Here is a 24,781-nt window from a genome sequence, read left to right as displayed (position 1 = left end):
AAGTAGTTGTTGAGTGGGGGTGTTGGAATAATGCATATTGATCTGTATGTATTGCAACAACTACTACTGTACTGTTTTATATATTGTGCATATTGTGAGATAGTTAACAAAGTTCAGTCACAAAAAAAAACAGGATGCCCCCTCCTTCTCTTCCCTTGTTGTTGTAATGCTCCCATGCTGCAAGCCACAGCAGATACCAGACTGATCACATTTCATGCTGTAAGCTGTTCAACCTGGATATGAATAAATCTACTTTCTGTGTTGCTGACTCTGGATGTTACGCTGATTAATCTGCTGCTAACACATTTTAGCATCCTGTTCAGCAGCCAAGAACAGGAAAAGAGAGTTGAGAGCAGGAAAACAATGCACGCTGGGCTCAGAGGAGCACAGACATCAGACAGGGGAGGACGCTGACACAGGCGGAGAGAGAACTCTGGTACAGCCGCCTGAGTCAGAGAGACCGTGGACAAACACTGCAGACTGTGAGTACGAGAAGACTGGGACTGCAGTGTCAGGAAGGTTGCGCACTCCCCCCGTGACAGGACCCTGCCCTGCAGAGAAACTGTGTTCTGTGACAGGACGCTGCCCCGCAGGGAGACTGTGTTCAGTGACAAGACTCCCCCCTACAGAGAGACTGTGTTATGTGGCAAGACGCTTCCCTGCAAAGAGGCTGTATTCAGTAATGGAACTGTGACCTGTATAGAGAGACTGAGCCACGTACAAGGTTGTGGTGACTTATGTGTTCTGTTCATGTCTACACAAGGCCCTGACATGTGCACAAATGGGAACAAACTCACGGTAACGTTGAGGACAAAGGTCCATTCCCGGGGGCCTCAAATAGTCCGGTACGATAGTGCACACAGCTGTCTGGTAGATCCGTGAAACGTGGTCTTCTCGTTGCTTCAGGGTCCTGGAGGTGCTCCCGGAAACTGTAAATCCCTTTCTCGGTCTCTTTGTGGCTTCTTACAATAGCATAGGACAGCCACCTTTGCTACACCCAATGGGTCTGTTCAATTTTACAAGTCCAATACATCCCAGGCTGTGGGACCTTTTACACAGCTACAAGCACAGCCATTCTCAGCAACAGCTTCTTCTCTCTCTCCCTCTCACAGGCTCAACTCCCACCCCTCTCCAGTCTTGGGCAATTCATAACACAGTCTTTTGCAGGGGGAGCAGAGCATTTCATCACACCAAACAAGGGGGTGCTGTCTCTTAAAGTGGTAGCATGTCTCTTACTGTCCATAACAGCACCACCCCCCTTACATGTATGTCCGTAATTGGCTGATTCTTTATATGGTCTTGTATGTTGCATCAGCTTCCACCGAGATCCATCTTGCATAACAGGGTGTTGTCCAGGATACAGGCACCATCTTGCCATTGTTTGCTTAAGCAAGCTTATGTAAGGTCAAGAATTGATTTCATCAGCCATACTCTCCTTCACACTATGTCTACTGTATATGCCACGCTCGGGCTATCAACCTATAGTTAAATGGACAAACATGTTTCTCCCGGGCCATGAGCCTACAACTTATGGGCATGTAGAATTGATTACGATTACGATCACCTGCAGGTCAGTGGGAGGAGTGCAGAATCAGGCTGGAGGCAGCCAGACCTCCAATAGCTAAATATACAGAAAAACCTTACCAGTGTTCTGTCCCTACTTAAGGTGATTGAAAGTGTGTAGTATGGTGATGGTGGGAAAAGTCCTACCTTCGTGTCCTTGCATCAGGGCAGACAGGACCATGTGTTGCTCCTGGGTGGATGGATTTAACCGTGGACGCATAGAGATAAATCAGTGGTGGTTTATTTGTACCATAACCCAAAGACATGAGGTGGCACGATGCAAATGGTGCAAGTAGCCGTAACTGTGGTTGTCTTGTGGGTATTCACCCCTGGAGCCACTACTGAATGTGTGTGGTCAAAAGACTTTGCTTTCTGCAGCTCAAAAGAGATGTGTACTTCTCACACGGTGGCTAAAAGTAAAATGGTAGCCAGGAAGTGAGATCATACATAAGGCTGCAGGACACTCCCACATGCTAGAAAAATCCAAAAGAGGAGAGAGGAAGTGATACAAACCTTCTGGTCAGTAGGTGGCAACAGCAAACAAGCATGGAAAGCAAGCTAGTAATACAATGGTAAAATCAAAGATATAAAAAGGATATGAAGGGAACAGCACAACCAGCACCATGTGAAACACTGAAAACTTTAAATTTAGACTTTGTTACTACTCAAAAGATAGATGTAAATACTTATGTCCCCCCAAAAATTGAGAAAAGTATTCAAGGTGTGATACCTTTATTGGACAATAAAGGTATCACACCTTGAATACTTTTCTCAATTTTTTTGGGGACATAAGTATTTACATCTATTTTTCTGGCTAACACGGTACCACAATTTTATTTTATATTGTACATTACTACTCAAAAAGATGTTTTCAATGTTTTCACATGGCGAAGCTTATGCTGATGGGTTTTCTTTCACTATATAATGCAGCGATCACAGCTTGCACCTGTTCACACTTAGGAGGTGCTAGTCATGTTTTTCTGTAATCTATCTATCTTGAAAAGGGAATGATGACACCAAGTTGTCAAATTAATCATCCCCTGCCAGGAGGAATAACAGCACAATTTTGAGTAACATACACACCAGAATTGTCCTGTTCGATGGTGAGAACATACACCTGAATAAGTAAACAATGGAAGATCTTTATAGGACGCTTGAGATTTCACGCAGTTGCGGAAATAATGTACGGTAATTATCTTTCTATTGATCTTCTTGTGTGAACCCCCGAAGACCCTGAGGACAGATGACACAACTGAAAATATGTGGAAGACCTTGAAATATAGATTCACTTTAATGACCCATTGAAATATATACAGTTCTTTGATGGGACAGTGAATGTGGTCATCTGGGGCCAAACTGAAGACAATGAGTATTCAATAGTGCCCATTCAGCACAGGACCAAGAGGTCAGTATCAAGGCCGGTGTCACCACCCGGTGCACTCAAGCAAGTGCCGGGGTCTGGATGAACAGTTTGGGCCCACTCGCTGTAGGGGACACTAGCACGCTGGGTTCCATGAGTTAAGTGAGATGGCACCGCCCCCCTCAAATACTCACTTCTCCCCGTTCACCGCTCCTCCAGTCTCTTCAGCATCTACTGACTCTGTGACGTCTCAGGGCAGAAGATGCAATGATGTCACTGCAGCGCGCCCTCTGTGCTGAGTAGGGCAAGAGAGTCAGAAGACGCTGAGGAGACCGGAGCTGCAGGGAATTGGGAGAAGGATTTTATTATTTATCTTTTTATGTATGTAGCCATATATGCAGCCATTAGGCTGAGTTCACACATAGCGTTTTTTTGCGTTTTTGCATTTTTAAACGCGCGATTTTGCTGCGAAAACGCAAAGAAAAAGCACCCATGCAATCCTATGACATTCCGCACATGCTGTGCAAATGCGGCGGATTTTTCCGTGGATCACGGAAAAATATGCAGCATGTTCATTCTTTGTGCGCAATCGCGGGAAAATCCGCACACATAGGAAAGCATTGTTCCACTTACTTTGCATGTGGCTATGCCCACCATGCGAAAAGTAAGCGGAACATTTGCAGATGGTACCCACGGTCTGGAGGAGAGAAGATTCTCCTCCAGGCTCTGGTACCTTATCCCTGTTAAAAAAAAGAATTAAAATAAAAAATCATGTTATTCTCTCCTTCCAGCAGTCCTTGCAGCGTCAGCAGGCCTCAGCGATGCTCCCGGCAACTCCTGTTCCCAGTGACGCCTTGCGACAATGAACTTTGAACTTTGATGATGTCGCGGACTCGCGATACTGTAGCGGTCTCACGAGATCACAACGTCATCAAAGGTCATTGCCGCAATGCATCACTGGGAACGGGAGTTGCCGGGAGCATCGCGATAATCGGGAACGCTGCGCGGGACGCCAGAAGGTGAGAGAAACACGATTTTTTATTTTTTTTATTATTTTAAACTTTATATCTTTTTACTACTGATGCTGCATAGGCAGCCTCAATAGTAAAAAGTTGGTCACACTTGTCAAACACTATGTTTGACGAGTGTGACCAACCTGTCAATCAGTTTTCCAAACGATGCTACAGATCGCTTGGAAAATGCTAGTATTCTGCAAGCTAATTACACTTGCAAATCACTAGTTTGTCTGCGGGAATTTAAAATGTGGATTTCTAGCATATTTCCAGCGGAATGAAATTCCACACGTGTGCACATAGCCTTAAACTAAATGGAACACTACTGAATATGGGGCCATTATATTGTATGGATCAATATATGGGGCCATTATACTAAATGGAGCACTATATGGGGCCATTATACTTTATGGAGTAATATATGAGGCCATTATACAAAACTTGAGCTATATATTGGGCCATTATACTGTATGAAGCAATATATGAGGCCATTATATACTGTATGGAGCACTATATAGGGCCATTATACTGTATGGAACAATATGGGGGTCACTATACTGTATGGGGCAATATAATGAGCCATTATATTGTATAGAGCAATATATGGAGCCATTATATACTGTATGAAGCATTAAATGGGGCCCAATATACAGTATGGAGCAATATATGGGGTCCATTATACTGTATGGAACAATATATGAGGTCATTATATTGTATGCAGCACTATATAGGGCTATTTTACTGCGTGGAGCACTATATGGGGCCATTATACTATATGAAGCACTATATTGGGCCATTATCTTATTGTATGGAGCAATATATGGGGCCATTATATACTTTATAGAGCATTACATGGGGCCATTATACTATGTGGAGCACTATATGGGGCCATTATATTGTGTAGGGCAATATATGGGGTTATTATTAGTGATGAGCGAGCACTAAAATGCTCGGGTCAAGCTAATTGGAATACTCGAGTACTCGGAGAGAACAACGAGCCCAATGTACAGTAAGTCTAAGGGAAACCCGAGCATTTTTACCGCGATCCCCCCCGGGGGTCCTTTCAAGGTCTACAAATGTCAGAAAATGATGGAAACACTGCAAAAATAACACAGAAACATTATGGCAACTGCCCCTGGAAGCATTTCTCACTCCTTGATCACAGCTCTAAACAATGTTGTCAGAGTTTCATGCCATTTTTACAGGCACACCCAAAAACCTACAAAAACGAAACCAAAAAGGATTTTGCTGGGAAATATGTTAAGGAACATCCTTTCCTGGTTAAAGACTTTTATCTTAGCCAAAATAATTACCCTAAAACAAAAATGTTCCTCCCCCACTTGGGCTATGTTCACACACAGCGTTTTTGAAGTGTTTTTCATCTTTAACATTGCTTTCAACCAAAACAAATGCATTCACTGGGAAATGTCATTGTAACATTTACCAACCCTAGCTGGCCATGTGGTGTGTGACATATAAGCAGACACATCTTGTTTTATTTATGAAGGAGGGACTCTTAAAGTCACAGAGCCTATTTTTACAGGGGCACCAGGCAGCATTAATCTGCTTAAAGGGCCATTATTAAACAGTGGGTCTCCTATGCTGTTATTGCCTATGCAGTGAGTGGATGGGCTGCCAAGAATTACGACACAGCCCAATACCCCTTTCACGAGATGTCCAGGAGGGCTTCCTGAAAAAATGTTGCATTGAATGCAAGGCCTGGCCTGCCCCAAAGTTACATGCACTCCAATAAACTTTTGAAGCCACGTACTGGAAGGGCACAGGAAAATCCACTTCACATTATTCATTTTGTACTCCCATACTCTTTTCTTATGCATTGACAGCAAGGCCTGCCCTGCTACCAAGTCATATGCACACCAATAAGCCTTTGAACCCACATACCAGATGGGCACAGGGAAATCTGCTTCACATTATTTATTTCGTACTCCCAAACTCTTTCCTTATGCATTGACTGCAAGGCCTGCCCTGCTACCAAGTCATATGCACCCCAATAAGCCTTTGAACTCAGGTACTGGATGGGTACAGGAAAATCCACTACACATTATTCATTTTGTGCTCCTAAGTCATATGTACCCCAATAACCCCAATCCCCCCTTGGAAGAAACATGGAGGAGGGCATCATAGAAAAAATTGTCCCATTACAAAGGAGCTGGTCTTCTAGACTTGGAATGCCCATACACACGCCTCCTGATGAAGTAACATACGAAATATGCGTTGAGGCAAAGAGGAGCATTGTTCACTGACCACTGATTCAGTAAGTAGTGTGAAATTCATCTATTGGCATTTAAATGCCGTTAAGCTTTTTATTAAGCAAGATAATTTGTGGGTCAGTCAAAATACACACTGGTTGTTAGTCTATATATGTTAGTCATTTTATGCTTCCTGATTTGACTCCTTTGAGTTGGCATTTTCATTATGAATTTGATATTTTAGTGATTTTGGTGTCAGTCACCTTTCTCCTCTGTTTACTTGTTAGTCTCTGTTGTGATTTTAATATTGATTATTTAATAAAATATTGATTTTGGAATTATACTCTATTTTGTTCTTTGGTGTTAAGTGTATGGGCTGGCAAACATTTTCCCCTGTGGAGTACACTTCAACCTTTTTCATAACAAGCATTTTACGCCCAGCATAACCACCTACCCTTGTTAGGAATTCGACACTGGCTGTAGCAGCACAGAACACGTTAACCCTGGTGATCTTGTGGCAGTGGATGATGAGATGTGGAGGAAGGCCTGATGAAAAAATATGCCCAATTTAAAGGAGTGGGTCTCCTAGACTTGTAATGCTCATGCACTAAGTTTATTGGCTGGTAATCATTTCCCTCTGGGGGTAGATATCAACATAGTGTGTAATTTTTTTTTTTTTAGGGGCATCATAAACACCTTGCAAAACTGTAACGTGGCTTCTTACACAGTTGCTGCTGGGAAGGTGCAGGTTTTTAGTAAAAATATGGTGGACGAATCATTGGATGAAGTGATCAGGAAAAGGGGCATGGTGATGACAGGAATGGGAAAGTACATGATTAATAACAGCAGTGGCTATAGGAGGTATGAGATCCAGGATACAGCCTAAAATGATTAGTCGTTTAGCCACCATCAGTTACCAGAATCAGTTTCATGCTCATCAGAAGATCGGTGTAACAGATACGCGTGAGACTCGGCCTAAGAAATGCCCAAAATATGTTTCCATAATATATAGAGACGTTTTGGCACAACTTCAAAAGTGGTGGTGCACAAGTAGGATCCCAATCCGTATACTAGTATAGAAGAACTTTGCACACACGTGAATGATTGCAAGTGAAAAGGGAGTGTTTAATAAGATACAGTACATACAGTAAACGTTTCCGTCACAACGACCTTCGTCAATGTACTATATAGTGTACTGACTGCACTTGTATAGAGGGCAACCATAAGGAATAATGCTAGAGCATGGAGGGTTAATTTGTCTCCTTAAAAAGAGCCGTTGGTGATAACGTGGAACCGTAACTAGCCTGGACGCGGTTTCCACCACTTGTCTCCACGGGAGAATCAACAAAGAAACTCCTAGTAAGGGTGTCTGCCTTAACATTCTTAGTGCCCGGAAGAAAAGAGACCACAAAATCAAAACGACTGAAAAACAAGGCCGATCTAGCCTGTCTAGGATTCAAGCGTTTGGCCGACTCCAGATAAATCATATTCTTGTGATCGGTGAGGACCACAAATTGATGCCTAGCTCCCTCCAACCAATGTCTCCACTCCTCAAATGCCCATATCATGACCAGCAATTCCCGATTCCCCACCTCATAGCTGTGTTCAGATGGGGAAAACTTTTGAGAAAAGAAGGCACAGGGATTCATCTTAGAAGTCACAGGGTCTTTTTGGGACAAAGCAGCTCCTACACCAATTTCAGAAGCGTCTACCTCCACTTGAAATGGAATGGAAGTGAGACATCTGGTTGCCATAAAACTGAAGCTGAAGTAAATCTCCGCTTAAGCTCCTGAAATGCTGAGACAGCCTCAGGAGACCAATTCAGCACATCAGCTCCCTTCTTGGTCAGATGAGTCAGTGGTTTGACAAAACTAGAAAAATTACCTATAAATTTACGATAGAAATTAGCAAAACGCCAAAACTTCTGGAGAGCCTTCAAAGAGGTAGGCTGAACCCAATCATAAATGGCCTGTACCTTGGCCGGGTCCATTTCAATAGTCGATGGAGATAAGATAAATCCCAAAAATGAAATCCTCTGTACACCAAAGAGGCATTTCGATCCCTTAACAAACAGGGAATTCTCCCTCAAAATCCAGAACACAGTCCAGACATGTTCCACATGGGAATCCCAAACACTAGAAAAGATCAAAATATCATCCAGATAGATGATCAAAAACTTATCCACAAAGTCTCGGAAAATATCATTCATAAAGGACTGGAAGACAGAAGGGGCATTAGAGAGCCCAAAAGGCATCACCAGGTACTCAAAATGTCCCTCCGGAGTATTAAACGCCGTCTTCCATTCATCCCCGTGATTGATGCGAATAAGATTATACGCCCCCCTGAGGTCAAGCTTAGTAAACCAGCAGGCACTCTTAACTCTGGAGAATAAATCAGACAGCAGAGGTAACGGGTACTGATAGTTAACCGTCATTTTGTTAAGGGAACGATAATCAATACACGGTCTTAATGAACCATCTTTCTTGGCCACAAAAAAAAAACAGCGCCTAAAGGTGACGAGGATGGTCTAATATGACCCTTCTCCAACTACTCCTTAATAAAGGATCGCATAGGATCATGTACGAGTACAGATAAATTGAAAAGCCGACCGTTGGGAAATTTACACCCAGTCATCAACTCAATTGCACAGTCATAACTCCTATGAGGAGGAAAAGACGCAGACTTACTCTCACTAAATACATCAGAGAAATCAGCCAGATAATCAGGAATGTCATGAGACTGAGGAGAGGTGGAGAAAACAGGAGCGTCCCAAAGAACACACTGACAACCCCAACTCACCACAGACACAGATTTCCAATCCAAAACTGGGTTATGAGTTTGCAACCAGGGGAAACCCAGAACAATAGTATCATGCAAATTATGCAGCACCAAAAATTTACAATTTTCTTGGTGGTCTGGGGCAACTCGCATTATCACCTGGGTCCAATACTGAGGTTTATTCTCCGCCAAAGGAGTGGCTTCAATACCCCTCAAAGGAATAGGCATCTGCAGAGGCATCATGGACAAACCACAACGTTTAGCAAAGTCCAAATCCATCAGGTTCAGAGCTGCTCCTGAATCCACAAAATCCTTAGTGGAAAATGTGGACAAGGAGCAGATCAGAGTAATTGCCAAAAGGAACTTAGGATGTACACTGCCCACAGCAAAAGTGTGTGCAAAACGTTTCTCTCGTTTATGGCAGACAGAAATAGTATGAGAGGCGTCTCCACAGAAAAAACACAGCTTATTACGCCTTCTGAACTCCTGATGTTGCGCCCTAGACAAAACCCCATCACATTGCACAGGTTCAGACATTTGTTCAAAAGGTGGCAGCGCCTCCCGCGTAGTTTTACGTTCACGTAAATGCCGATCAACTTGAATGGCTAATAACAGAGCCATCCAGACCAGAGAGAACAGGAAATCCCAACATCTTTTACGGTCTCTGATAAACCTTTCCGAAAGAGAGCTGCCAATGCACTATCATTCCATGTAGTAAGGACCGCCCACTTTCAGAATTTTTGACAGTACAACTCTGCAGGATCCTGACCCTGGTCTAATGCCAACAGAGTTCTCTCAGCTTGATCAACGGCATTAGGTTCATCATACAACAACCCCAAGTCCTGAAAAAATGCATCCACATTAGTCAGAATAGGATTTTCAAGTGTCAGAGAAAAAGCCCAATCCTGGGGATTGCCGCACAGTAAGGAGATGACAATTTTAACCTGCTGCACAGAGCTCCCCGATGAGTTAGGCTTCAAGGCAAGAAATAATTTAAAATTATTCTTAAAATTCAGAAATTTAGACCGATCCCCAGAAAACACATCAGGAGTAGGAATCTTGGGTTCAGCAGCATGTGACTGAATGAGATAGGTGGAAATTCCCTGTACTTTAGCAGCAAGTTGCTCCACACGATCAGACAGTTGCTTAATATTCATTAGGAGAGGAAAAAAAAATCCTCCTACAGCCCCAGAGAAAAAGAGGAAAAAATATAATAAAAAAAAAAAATTCTGACACTTTTTTTTTCTTCCTTTTTAAACAATTTTCTCCTGCTTTTGAGTACCCTAGAATCTGTGGTATGGCTGGTGATTCTGTTCTGAATGGGTCACCGAGGAGGAAAAAACAACACAAGCAAAGTCTCAGAAAACCAGAGTGGTTGGTAACTATGCAGATTGCAGATCCCTGATCTTACCACACAACTATCAGCAGTCGTGGAGCATACCTATGATGATACTAGACGCCTCGTCACAACTGGAGAGCTACATAAGCCTAAAGCAGGAAAAGAGGAAAGCTAACTGCCCCAGAGCAGACCCCAAAGGAAAGACAGCCCCCCACATGTATTGACGGTGAAGTCCAAGACCTGAGAAGCAGACTGAATCACCAGCACCAGGATAGGGCGTCAGCTGTCTTATATCCAGTCTGTTACTCCAGAGATCCAATTGTTATCCTCCTCATCAGGAGGCAGATCACTACCAATTAAACCAACCTCACTACCTCCTGTCACCACCAGAGGGAGAACGGAAGGAGGAGCAGAAAATGAGTTCACAACACACGACTCTTGGAAACTCCACATTTCCTCTTTACAAGATATGGACGATGATGGTATTGATGACGACTTTGAAATTTACCACATCCACAAATACAGTAGAAGATGAAGATCACAGCTGCAAAACATGTGCAAAAAAGGCAGTGAATGTCTGGAAAATCATTTTCTCTAGGGCAAAGTTTCCCTCTTACTAAAGTTTTACCAACTGATGCATACACAGCTCTCATGTCTACTCAGCGTGAGATGCTTGAAAGATGATGTATTCTCATTTGTCCATGTCCACTTTTTGAAAGCGAGCAGAAAAGAAGGATGATATAGCTGGAAGATGTGTGATTTTGGTCAGTAAGGAGGTGATGTCAGGTACAGATAGGTAGATCTGCGTGTCATCAGCGTAGTAATAATATTGCAAACCGTGCCTGAGTTGTGGGTAGGCACCAGGCACAAAGATGCTAGCGCTAATCCGCTATGATAATCAGGCGTCTTACCTTACAGACGCCATGTAGAAACACCCAGTGGGTGCCGCCATGTTGGAGGCGGAGCACCGGGTCAGAGTTCCCAGGGACCCTTGCGGAGGAGAGGGAGCAAGCGCGCATGCGGAAAGCACCGACGTGCCGAGACCCGAAGGCAGCAGCAGCAGGAACGCGCCGGAGAGCGGGAATGCGATGTGGAGCGGGGACACGCCGGGGAGCGGGGACACGCCAGTAAGTGCCGGCGGTGTCCATGACAGGTGTATTTACAAGAAGGTATTTACAATGATGTATTTACAATTATATTACTGAGGTTAGTCGAAAGTCGTGGAGGCCTGAGGACAAGGAGGAGAGCATGGTCAGTCATCCTCTTGGTGAGGACACGGAAGTATTGACTGTTAGCAGTCTTGCACGCATGGCTGAGTTTATGTTACGCTGCTTTTCCCGTCACCCTCACATTCTCAAAATTTTGGGTGACGGGCAATACTGATTGGTGACACTTCTAGAACCACGCTACCAGGACAACTTTCTATCTCTTATTCCAGAGGCAGACAGGTGGACTCAAATGTTGGAGGACCAGAGGGCCCTTCTTGCGGAATAAATAAAAAAATTCCCATATGAAAACGCTGGCAGCAGAGCTCACAGTTTTTTGGCCAAGCAAGGAGTACAGGTGAGAGAGACACAACTCTATTCCAGTAGAGGCAGTGGAACACTGGCAAAGTTCGGGGAGAGTTTTCTCAGACCCTCACATCGCCCTGGCCCTGAGCATCACATGATTTTTCGAACAGTGCCAATACTTTTGTCCACCCTCTTTTTTATGTTTGGTGTGGAATTATATCCAATTTGGCTTTAGGACAATTCTTTTTGTGTTTTTTCATTTAAGACAAATTAAATGAAGATAATAATACCAAAGAATTTGTGTTTGCAATCATTTTCAGGAAGAAACTGAGTATTATCTGACAGAATTGCAGGGGTGTCAATACTTTTGGCCACAACTGTATATGAGTACATAAATCCATCTATTCATCTGTCTTTTTGTGTACAAGCATGGATCAGCTTTGCTTCTTTGAAAATTTTCATTTGTAAGCACTTCCGTGATTTTGTCATTTCACGCTTTAGCTGCTTGCTTTAAACCATATATGCTTTTCTGTAGTTTGCAAACTTTGTTTGGGCTTCTTTCATCTTTGAATCCTGGAGGTTGTTCCATGTAAATATCGCTGTGTTTATTAGTACATGTTAGTACGGCTGTTTCGCGCTACCAAAGCGCTTCGACCCTTTGAAGCACTTTGGTAGTGCGAAACGGCCGTTGTCAGCTGTTTTCTCCCCTCCTGTTATCACTCCCCGGCCGACATGTATAACATGTACTAATAAACCCAGCGATATTTCATCAGCTTCAGGAGTGCGGTCTTCCTTTCTCCTTGGAAATATTCTACGTTGTGGATCTCCAGACCAGCATCCGCAGCTGCCAGCATTGAGTGCTCCGGATACCGCACACCACTAGAAGTCATATGGTAACAGCGGTGCCGTCTGCGTTTTCTTCTTTTTTTTATATATTGTTCCATGTAAATGTCTTCTGTTAAATCTCTATTCAAAAATGCTGTCTTTACATCCAGATGTATCAGTTCCATCTGTTTCATTGCTGCAACTGTAAGTAAAGTTCTTATTGTAGTATGTTTGACAACTGGAGCAAATGTCTCATCATAGTCTTCTCCATATTTTTGAGAATACCCTTTAGCTACGAGTCTTGCTCGGTATCTTTCAGGTGTGCCATCTGTTTGGTATTTTACTTTAAAAATCCATTTACAGCCTATGGCTTTTCTTCCTTCTGGTAAATCTGTCAGTGTCCATGTATTTGAGTCATGCATGGATTTCATTTCTGTTGCTTCTATCCATTTATTAGTTTCTTCTTTAGGGAGTTTAAATATGTCTTCCCAAGAGGTGGGTTCATACTTGTGCTTGTCTTGTATGAGAGACGTTTTGGTGGTTTACCTTTGTTTTCTCTCATTGAACGTCTTGGTTCTGTGTCTGTTTGTAGTTGTATTTCTTCATTTTCAGTATTCTGTTCTTCATCAATTTCAACTACTTTCTCATCAGATACATCTTCAGCTATGTCACTGCTGTTTTTCTAATTTTTTGAGTCAATTGAACTCATATTGTCTTCATTTAGATCAACAATGAATGTCACACTGTTACTGACCGTGTCTCTGTCTGTTTTGGGATCTAGGATTCTGTATCCCTTGCAATGTTCACTATATTCAACAAATATTCCCTCCATGGATCTGTTTGAAAGTTTGGAATGTTTTTCTGTTGGAATGAATATAAAAACTTTACATCCTAAAACTTTTAAGTGATTGACACTTGGTTTCATACCTTGCCACAGTTCATATGGAGTTTTCTTCAGTTTTCTGGAAAAAAGCCTGTTCTGTAGATGTGTAGCTGTCATTGCTGCCTCACCCCAGTATTTCTCTGGTAGTTTGGAATCTGTCAGCATACATCTCATCATTTCTGTCAGAGTTCTGTTTTTCCTTTCTGCTATTCCATTTTGTTCAGGTGTGTACGGAAAAGTTTTCTGGTGTTCTATACCATTCTATTTTGTGACCTGTAAATTCACCTCCATTATCACTTATGATGACAATTGGCTTCCTTTGAAATTTGTTACTCGACCTTGTTACATAGTCTATAAGTTTATCAAAAACTTCACTTTTGTTCTTAATTATGTGACTGTGCATCTTGAGTAGTCATCTATAAAAGTTACCATGTATCTATTTCCTCCTGATGTAGGCATTTTCATGGGTCCACATACGTCAGTATGCACCAAATCAAGTGGTCTTTTGCTTTTCATCTCACTTTCTTTTGGAATAGATATTCTTGTGGCTTTAGATTTTATACAACATTCACATTTTACAGTAATTGAGCAATCTGATATCTTTAGATCTTTTGTCGATTCTTTTCTTTGCAGTTCCCTTATACTGTCAGGGTGTCTGTGCCCTAGACGTCTATGCCACATGTGAATACAGTTCTTGTGATCATGTGTACATACCTTCATCTGTTCCTTTGCTGTGTCAAGATGATATACCGTATATACTCGAATATAAGCCGAGATTTTCAGCCCGTTTTTTTGGGCTGAAAGTCCCCCTCTCGGCTTATATTCGAGTCATATACACTGGGGGGTCAGAGGGGGAGGGGGGGCGGGGGTGTCAGGTCATAATTACCCATCCTGACGCTGTCTCTTGAGCCCCCAGCTTCTCCCCGTGCTCTCTCTTCCTGCCTTCAGCGGTCACGTGGTGCCGCTCATTAAAACTCATGAATATGCGCATATTCATGAGTTTTAATGAGCGGCACCACGTGACCGCTGAAGGCAGGAAGAGAGAGCGCGGAGAAGCTGGGGGCTCAAGACACAGCGTCAGGACGGGTAAGTATAGCGATACTCACCTGTCCTGCGTCCATGGCTGCTTGCTGCTGTCTGTCATCGGTCAGTGACTTCAGACAGCAGAGGGCGCGGTGACGTGGTTAGTGCGCGCCGCGCCCCCTGCAGTCTGAACGTCACTGACTGATGACGTTGCAGATAGCGGTGAGCAGCCATGGATGCAGGACAGGTGAGTATCTGACACCCAGCGACGGAGAGGTGAGTATGTCATTTTTTTATTTTTACATGCTGCAGCAGTGGCAGCACATGGGGAAATAATCTTAAGGAGCTTCTAATGGGGGCAGTATATGGGGAAATAATCTTAAGGAGCTTCTAATGGGGGCAGTATATGGGGGAATAATCTATGGAGCTTCTAATGGGGGCAGTATATGGGGGAACAATATGGAGCTTCTAATGGGGGCAGCATATGGGGGAACAATATGGAGCTTCTTATGGGGGCAGTATATGGGGGAACAATATGGAGCTTCTAATGGGGGCAGCATATGGGGGAACAATATGGAGCTTCTTATGGGGGCAGTATATGGGGGAACAATATGGAGCTTCTAATGGGGGCAGTATATGGGGGAACAATATGGAGTTTCTAATGGGGGCAGCATATGGGGGAACAATATGGAGCTTCTTATGGGGGCAGTATATGGGGGAACAATATGGAGCTTCTAATGGGGGCAGCATATGGGGGAACAATCTATGGAGCTTCTTATGGGGGCAGTATATGGGGGAATAATCTATGGAGCTTCTTATGGGGGCAGCATATGGGGGAATAATCTATGGAGCATTTTCCACCCTAGGCTTATTCTCGAGTCAATAAGTTTTCCCAGTTTTTTGTGGCAAAATTAGGGGGGCCGGCTTATACTCGGGTCGGCTTATACTCGAGTATATACAGTAATTGTTCATCTGCCTTGACATTGGTTATCACCTTGTTCCCTGCTACAATTGCACACTCATTGTCTCTGAATTTTACAGTGAGTCCATTGGCTGTTAAACGCTTCACAGATAACAATACGCCTACCAATTTTGGAACATACAACACATCCTGTACAAGTATCTTTGATTCTTGTCCAAACTTGTTTGAACAGTTTAGCCTACCTTGTCCTATACCTTCTGCGGTTATTTTGCTTCCATCTGCAAGATAAATGGCTTCTTTCTTATCTAAATCAAGTTCAGTGAAGAAATTCTTGTCACTTGTCATATGACTCGTTGCTCCTGAATCAATAAACCAACCAAGTGATGATTTCTTGTCTGTTACTTTAAATGTGCCATTCCAATTATTCTCACATGAATCATTGTGTTTTTCACTTTCTGTGTATGCTCTTTATGTTGTAATTTTTGTTGTTCTGCTTTCCATATGGTATAGTCTTTCTTTAAATTTCCTTTTTCTTACATCTGAAACATTCTCTTGCCTCTTTATTATAGGGTTTTTAAATTCTGTAGCTTTAAGAGCATTTCCACTGTTCTTTTCAGTAGAAGAATCATTAGTCTGTTCTTTTCTTCTCTGCTATTCATCTATTAGTCTGGTTTTCACAAAATCTAATGTGATGTCTTTTTCAGGTCTTGTCTCTAGGGCATTTATCAAGGCTCTATAAGAATCTGGTAAACTGCACAATCATATTGCTGCTACATGACTTTCTTTAATGTCTTCACCAATAGACCTTAGCTGTGATATTACTTCCATCATTGAGAATATGTGCTTCTGCATGTTGTCATTTGCACTCAATCTCATATTGTAAAGCTTTCTAAATAGAAATAACTTGTGATTTAAACTGGGTATTTCATGTAATTTTCTCAATATGTCCCACATTCCTTTCGCTGTTTCTTCATTCCTTAGGTGTATTAATTGAGCATCATCCACTAATAAGCTAATGGTGGCTCTAGCTTCTCTATTCTTTCTATCTATCCCATGTCTGATTATCTTCATCAGGTTTATCTGTAATGATTACTTCCCATAAATCATCTTTAGATAACAACATCTCTACTTTAAATTTCCATAACTGATAATTTTCACTGTTCAGCTTAGCTACTGTGAGTTTAAACTCAGTGCTGCACATCACTGTTATATAATCTTACTTGTTTTATGAAGATATTCTTCTTTCTTCTTGAGAGTTCCTGTATATCCTGTGTCTGTGGTGATTCTCTGTAATTATCTTCAGTGTGCGGCCCTCCAGTGCCTGGGTCATAAAGTCCTTTGTCCCTCTGTATCTGGATTTTTTCTTTTCAGCCTCCATTCACTGGGTTTTCCTTCTGTTAACAGATATTATCTGCTTCTCCGGTGTCTGGATTTATTGCTTGGAGTTATCTTCTGGGTGTCTCTGTCCTGGGGTTATCTCCTGGGATTCTGGGCCCATAACATGTAGCAGAGTGTATCTTTTGAGAATTCACCGGTACACAGGAGAACTTCACTGAGCAAGTTATCTTGAGTAAACAGCATTTACTTCTTATGGGTAAACATGAGATAAGAATTCAGATGCACCACAGCCCGTGCAGCTGGTATAATAAAGTCAAAAGCGAAAGTAAAAAAAACAACAACAACAAGAGAGCTTCCCTCCCCACAAAAGCAAACATATAACTTCACACCATCGCCATCTGCTGTCAGGCTAGTGTAAAGTCCTCCTTTATGTAAACAATAAGTCCATTTCTGTTGCATATGCCAACAAGGGTCAGTGAATCAGTGAATCCTTCACCACCCATTTTGGTAGATGGGCAGGAGGAGAATGAGGTGGAGAGCATCGTGGATTCCCGGATGGTCAGTCGTTCCCTTCAGAATCTTGTGCCTTGGCAGGGGTATGGTCCAGAGGACCGATCTTGGGTTCCTGCCCAATTGGTTCACACTGATCGTCTGGTGCTATCCTTTCATGCTCAATTTCTGGGGAAACCTGGGGGACCGGTGGCCCCCCGTTGAGAGGAGTGTACTGTCTTAACTCAGGACGGGGTGGTTCTGGCTCCATCCTGGTCAGGACAGGGTTAAGTCTGTCTGCCTCTCTTTGGTTCTGGGGTGGCTATTTAATGTTGGTAGTTCCTGGGTCCAGTGTCAGTGATACTTCCGTCTACTCGGTCAGAGGTCGCTGACCCTGGTTCCTCTCTGTATTGTTGTTCCTCTGCGTGTGTTTGTTTGCTGTGTATTACTATTTGGGGCCATTATACTGTATGGAACAATATATGGGGTCAATATAGAAAAAATGCAGGAAAAAAACGGGCTGCCTCACTGAGTCAATGTGCTTGGTAGCCTTGAATTTGCCAGCAGTGATCCAAAAAATTCCATCTGATCATCGGATCACAATGAGAGGAAAAAAAAATTAAAAAAAATGGTTGTCGGATCACACAGCTGAGTAGCAAAAGACAATTCTTCTTTATTTCACACCATCATAAAAACGTGTAGATATATCCACAAGTAGATAAATGTGACTCTGTTTTTATCTATTTGTAGATATAGCTACATGTTTTTATGATGGTGTAAAGTAAAGAAGAATTGTTTTTTACTACTCAGCTGTGTGATCCGACAACCTTTTTTTTTTTCCTCTCAATGGGGTCAATTTACTGTATGAATCAATACATGTGGCCATTATACTGTATGGAGCAATATATAGGGCCATTATATACTGTATGGAGCCGCTATACTGTATGGAATAATATATGGTGCCACTATAATGTATGAAACAATATATGGGGATATGGAGCCCATTATACTGTATGGAGTAATATATAAGGCCATTATATACTGAATGGAGCAATATATGGGGCCCATTATACTGTATGAAGCAATATATGGGGCCATTATACTGTATGGAGCAATATATAGGGCCATAATATACTGTATGGAGCACTATATGGGGCCACTATTCCGTATGGAGCAACATATGGGGCCATTATACTGTATGGAACAATATATTGGGATATGCGACCCATTATACTGTATGGAGTAATATATAAGGCCATTATATACTGTATGGAGCACTATATGTGGCCATTATACTGTATGAAACAATATATGTGGCCATTATACTGTATTGAACAATATATGGGGCCAATATATTGTATGTAGCATTATATAGGGCCCATTATACTGTATGGAACAATGTATGAGACCCATTACACTGTATGGAACTTTATGTGGGGCCATTATACTGTATGCAGCACTTTATAGGGCCATTATATACTATTTGGAGCACTATATGGTGCCATTACACTGTGTAGAACAATATATGGGGCCCATTATACTGTATAGAACAATATATGGGGCCCATTATACTGTATGGAGCAACATATGTTTGAAGCACTATGTGCGCATAATACTGTATGGAGGACTATACTGACTGTTTCTGAGCTATTGTAGAATTTACAATATATTTCACTTATATAATCTAAGAAGTAAGTGAAATCTTTGTCATTGTACTATACCTATATTTCTTGACTGCACATCATGAATCGTGGTATGTTATAAAGGGGCCCACTGAGACTCTTGAGCCGGTCCTGGTTGGTATGAAGAAGTCGTATCTAAACCATTTATCCAATGTGTAGATGATAAATATTTAATCCAGAGACCTCATGAACCAACCTATCTCCCCTTAGAACAAAACAAATGGCAGTTGAAATTCAGCATCCGTATTCCTTCATGAGTCATGAGGCAAGTGGAAATAGGTGACACATCCCCATTCTCCTATAGTATAACTTCACTCAAATTTGGCAAATTTCTCGGGCCCTGCAAAAAATTCCTCATGCATTTACGAATCCAATAATTCCAGAAGGTTTTTTAAGGCCCAATCTCTGGGGGGAGGTGATAAATGAAATCTGGAGAGGTGGGTGGAAAATGGGCATGTATGGGTGTATGTTTGAAAAAGGAGTGTGACGATGACCAAAATGTTTTACCGGCTTGCTCCATATGATACTCATCTACCGATCTCCTGGATGCCGACCATCTATTCATGATAGATTTAAGAATATGTTACAATACATAATAGAATAAAGTTAGATAAAGGGTTCTTAAAAAAATCACATTACCCCTATCTTTTGGATAGGGGATAAGTTCCGGATTGCTGGTGGTCTGACGACTGGTACCTCTAGGGATCTCGAGACCAGGATACTGGAGCAATGAGAACGAGGCTGAAAGGAGTAGAGGTGTGAATGCTCAACCTCCTCACCATTCATTGTCTGTGGGAATGCCGAAAAAGAGCTTACCCTGGTACTTGTCAGAACCACAGACAGTGTGGAGGGGAGGGCAACCATGTACACTTTTACTCCATTCAACCCAATTCTCTTTTCAGAGCCCTGTTTTCGGGATTGCTTATGATTCCATTGGTCAGACTGCCAATGATCAGTAAGTTATCCCTTATCCTATAACTTGATGTTTTGAGAATAAATACAGGAGGTGTCCAGTTTAGAAAATGCAATTTTACATACCCTATTAGGGAATTGTGAGGGAGGCACTCTGTTCAGGATTCTTATCTCTTGGTCAAGGAGAAGAACAGTTACAAATAGTATATGTCTTTGGGGGACCTGTCCTGTATTACACCTGGTGGTGATTGATTGATTTGAATGAAGTACAGTGTAATACTTAATTTCTCCTGTGGGGGTGCTGTAAAAAAATTAACACATTTTCTGGCTTCCTCAAGAATTTCATCTTATTTTTGGTGGTCTGAGCAGAGAGGGAAACGTTGAGATCTCCTTATTGTCATGAGAACCGTGTAACAAATAGTGATTGTTCAAAGCAAACCTGATACATTACTAGATGGAGTGAGAAATCCTGCCGTATCAAAATCCATTGTCCTGTATTACGTGAGGGTCCATGAACCTTCCTGGCAGACTCTGTGAGTTCTCCTCACTCAGGAATTTTCTAAATTGTTAACATATGGAGACTCGAAAACCTTTCAATTGCAAATATCAGGATGAATACCCGGCTTGTCAGTGACTGAGAAGTTTTCCCACAAGCTGTCAATCAATTGTATCCAGACAGGGGGTCTCTACAATCCAGACAAGAAGAAGACAGATATCAGTACCAGATTATTTCTTGCCTTTCTACACTGTCCTGATTTTGCCATGACAGCCCTGCAAACTGGACCACAAAGGGGTGGAATTTATGCAAAGTCTGCCAAAAAATTCTGGGTGGGATTTACATGTTCCTATTGGGTTGTTGGTAAATTCGCATTTCTTAATCACCATGGAAAAATCTAATGAGATAACTGTTGGTTTAACATTTGTTAAAGGGGCTGTCTAAGTAAAATTAAACTTTGCCCATGAGGTGGGATATGTAGAACCCAGCCATACTCACCTATTGGTACCCACCTGGATTCAACTCAGTCCGCTATCAGACCGTTGCTCCCTGTGACTGGCTGCAGCAATAAGGTGACTTGAGCAGTGTTTCCTCAGATTTTTTATGATGACATGTTACTCAAAGTCACCTGACCGCCGCAGCTAGTCACAGGTCGCAGCGGCTAGTAAAACGCTCACTATCTCTGTTTGGACTATGGAGTGGCTTGTGCTGGATCCCTGCGACTGTTGGTCGGTGAGTAGGACTAAGTTTCATATTTCTTTTTACCCTTTGCAAAGTCTTACTTTGTCTGGACAACCACCTCAAGTAGATAGCTGTCAGTCCTGAGTCCCTAATACACAAGTGCTTGGCTCGGAAGAGCGTCCATGAGTTTTCAATGGGGAGAGAGGAGAAAGTCGCTTTTTGGCTATGACTTATCTCACAAGAAAACAAAAAAAGCTCTGTTAAAATTCCACCTGCCAAATCCTTCTGTCCCCAAACATCATGTATCAAGGAAAAATCCGATTAGAAGGTCTGTTGGTTTCACCGAAATTGATCGATTTTTATCTAATGTGCATGGGGATTAATATGGGGCAGTTGCATACATTTCTCCACTATACCCTTAGTACATCATAGACCCAAGAAGATGCTGTTGGCACAGATAGTATTGCTGAGTTTCTCTAGACAGCAAGGGTTTTGGATGTAGACTTTACCCTTACATTGAGGATTCCCTGCGGTAAAGGGTGACTCCCAGTTTATTTTGAGAAACATACACATTAGATGCACCCACCAATTTAGGCTGGATTAGTTGCCCATCTGGTTAGATTGAGGCTTCCCAACGTTTCTCCAACAGATGATACTGGGAGAGGGAAGTATCTGGTTTTTGAAATGCCCAATCCTTTTGGTTTCATGGAAGATAAGACTCTGCCAGGGAGTCTGGTGACAGCGACATTCTCCTATGTCCCTACTGAAAACACATGAACGCTAATACTAGTGTACACTTGTAGTAGGGTGACCGGCTGGGGGGGTGGTCCTCTTACCGCCGCAAACAGACTGAGACGGAGACAGAAGTGCGTCCAACAGGTCCTCTTTATTGGCCGTCCTCTTGATGACCGCAGCAACATACAGCAGCAGCTAGACACTCTCCGCACACAGGCCTGGGTACCTTCTCATCCTTCTTACTTCTGCATGACGGCACTCGTGGCTCTTTCACTGCAGCTGCCCTAGGCCTACCACTACAGCGCTTCGCCTGCCGAGTATGTCCGTCTTGTGGTACCCCCCAGGCTCTCTCAGTCTGCGGCTTCTCTTGTCAGGGCCACCCCCCCTGACTGTCTCAGATGTTAGTCCCTTCTGGTGCTTCACCACTGTGCTTCTCTTCCTCAGGTCTACTCTTCTCCTCAGCTCCTCTCCCTGGACTGACCGCTTCTAGAACTCTCTACCTGCTTTTTATCCCCCTCCTTGAGGATTCCTCCCAGAGTTCCTGTAACCCCGCCCCCCATGACTATGCGGTTTCGTAGCCCTAAGCTGGTGTTAAGTCCATTTCTCACAATTCTCTCTTCTACTCCCATCTTGTGGCCAAACTTCGGTATTACACCCATCTTTCCTTTCTCGAGTTGTCTCCCATCTATAACTGCAACAGTCCACCTAAAGCACACTATACCCTTACCTTCCCACTGCAGACAGGTCCGTACGTCAGTCCACCTCCACTACACACACTAACTGAAGAAAACACATGGACGGCAGGCTGGGGATGTGTTATGATGTTACTAGCGCAAAAGGGGAAAGACAGACGTACCCGAGAGTGGACCCTTTGGGTCACGGCTCCAGAGCCCCCCAAGGACGAGTTCCCAGGTGAAGACCACCCCCTATACAGGGAGCGTTAGGGCCAGGCCCCCAGGAGGTAGAACCGCGACAGCCGGAACCAAAGGGGCGACAGGGGTAGTATACCGGAGGGGCGGCACAGGGGTACCGGATGGGTAGAGCACTGAGACACACGGAGACCTAACGATACACAGGACTGGAGAGCCAGGAGGGAAGACCAGGACTGGAAACTGCAAATGAAAGAGGTATAATGAAGTACACAGATATAGAGGGAAGACACACGGCAGGAGGGTGAGGAGAGGGGGAGCAGGAGGCACAGATAGAGTAGCGAGGCAGGAAGACCCAGGAAGCATGGGGAGCAAAGTGTAGCGGCGGAGAACAGAGGACAGGACGGAGAGCACAGGGGTAGTACGGGCAGCGCAGACAGAGGAGAAGAGAAGGGGCCTGAGAACACAGTGAGCGCCGCACAAGACAGGCATCACCGCATGCAATAACCAGGCGTCTTACCTGAGGAGATGCTGAACATAAATAGCGGTGGGCGCCGCCATCTTGGGGGCAGGGCCAGCGCGTCAGACTACCCAGGAGGCTGCGCGCTGAGTGCCAGACACCGAGTGAGCCGGAGACCAGGCGCGGGAGCGCGCCAGGAAGCAGGAGCGCGCCGGCCAGAGCGCGCAGGGGAGAAGGCAGAGCCGGAAGTCGTGACAGTACCCCCCCTTTACGCCCCTCGCTCCTAATATTGGAGAGAAACTGTCTCATAATGCGGGGAGCATTAATATTCTCCTGAGGTTCCCAAGATCTCTCCTCGGGGCCGAAACCCTTCCAATCAATCAAAAACAGAGTCTTTCCTTTAACAGTCTTCCTAGCCAAAATATCCCGTACCTCAAAGGTGTTCTCTGAGCTACAAGACTGGGAGACTAGGGAAGGAGCAGCATGGAAGTGGTTGAACACCGCTGGTTTAAGAAGAGATACATGGAAAGTGTTGGGAATCTTTAGAGAGGCGGGTAGCCTCAACTTGTAGGCCACGTCGTTGATGCGACTCAAGACCTCAAAGGGACCAATGTAACGAGGACCTAACTTGTAGGAGGGAATTTTTAACCTAATATATCGAGAAGCTAACCAAACCTTATCCCCGGGACGATACGGGGGAGCGTCTAGCCGTCTCTTGTCGGCATACCGCTTCATTCTGATACTGACATTCTCAAGAGCCACTTTGGTCTCCCTCCAAATCTGAGAGAAGTCCACAGACAAGGAATCCGCTGCCGGTACACCCGAGGTGGGGAATACGGGAAGTGGAATGCCGGGGTGTTGACCAAAAACCACAAAAAAGGGAGATTTGGAGGAAGCCTCACTTGGGTGATTGTTGTAGGCGAACTCCGCCCAAGGAAGAAGGGAGGCCCAGTCGTCCTGATGAGCGTTGGAAAAATGCCGAAGGTAAGATGTTAGCACCTGGTTGACTCTCTCGACTTGTCCTTTAGACTGACGGTGATAGGCAGAGGAGAAATCCAACGTTATCTGAAGTAATCCGCAGAGAGCTCGCCAAAAACGGGAAGTAAACTGGACTCCACGATCCGAGACAATATGCTGGGGAAAACCATGGAGGCGAAGAACGTGAAGCAGAAAGATCTTCGCTAACTCCAAAGCGGGCAGAGCGACGAAATGAGCCATTTTGGAAAACCGATCCACGACCACCAATATCACCGTGCATCTAGAAGAGGGAGGCAAGTCAGTGATGAAATCCATGGCGATATGAGTCCACGGGTTGGTTGGTACTGGTAACGGATGCTGGAGTCCTACAGGAGAATGTCGAGGAACCTTGTTCCGGGCACAAGACGGACAGGAGGCGACGAAATCTTGGACATCCTTGCAAAGCGAAGGCCACCAGTAATGGCGGGAGACAAATGAAAGAGTCTTCTTAACTCCGACATGTCCGGAGAATTTAGATGAATGACTCCAGCGAAGAACCTTTAATCTGTCTCCACTTCGAACAAAGGTCTTACCAGATGGTGGGGAGACCAGGCTTAATGGAGCCACAGAAAGGATCTTGGTGGGATCGATAAGATGGATTGGACCCTCCTCCTTGTCGACAGACAGGAATGACCGTGAAAGAGCATCCGCCTTGATGTTCTTCTCCCCGGGTCG

Source organism: Dendrobates tinctorius, unplaced genomic scaffold (genome assembly GCF_039654945.1).
Source record: "Dendrobates tinctorius isolate UK_male_01 unplaced genomic scaffold, ASM3965494v1 ptg000019l, whole genome shotgun sequence".
NCBI lineage: Eukaryota > Metazoa > Chordata > Amphibia > Anura > Dendrobatidae > Dendrobates > Dendrobates tinctorius.
The sequence above is the reverse complement of the archived record's forward strand: the minus strand, read 5'-3'. Positions refer to the sequence as shown.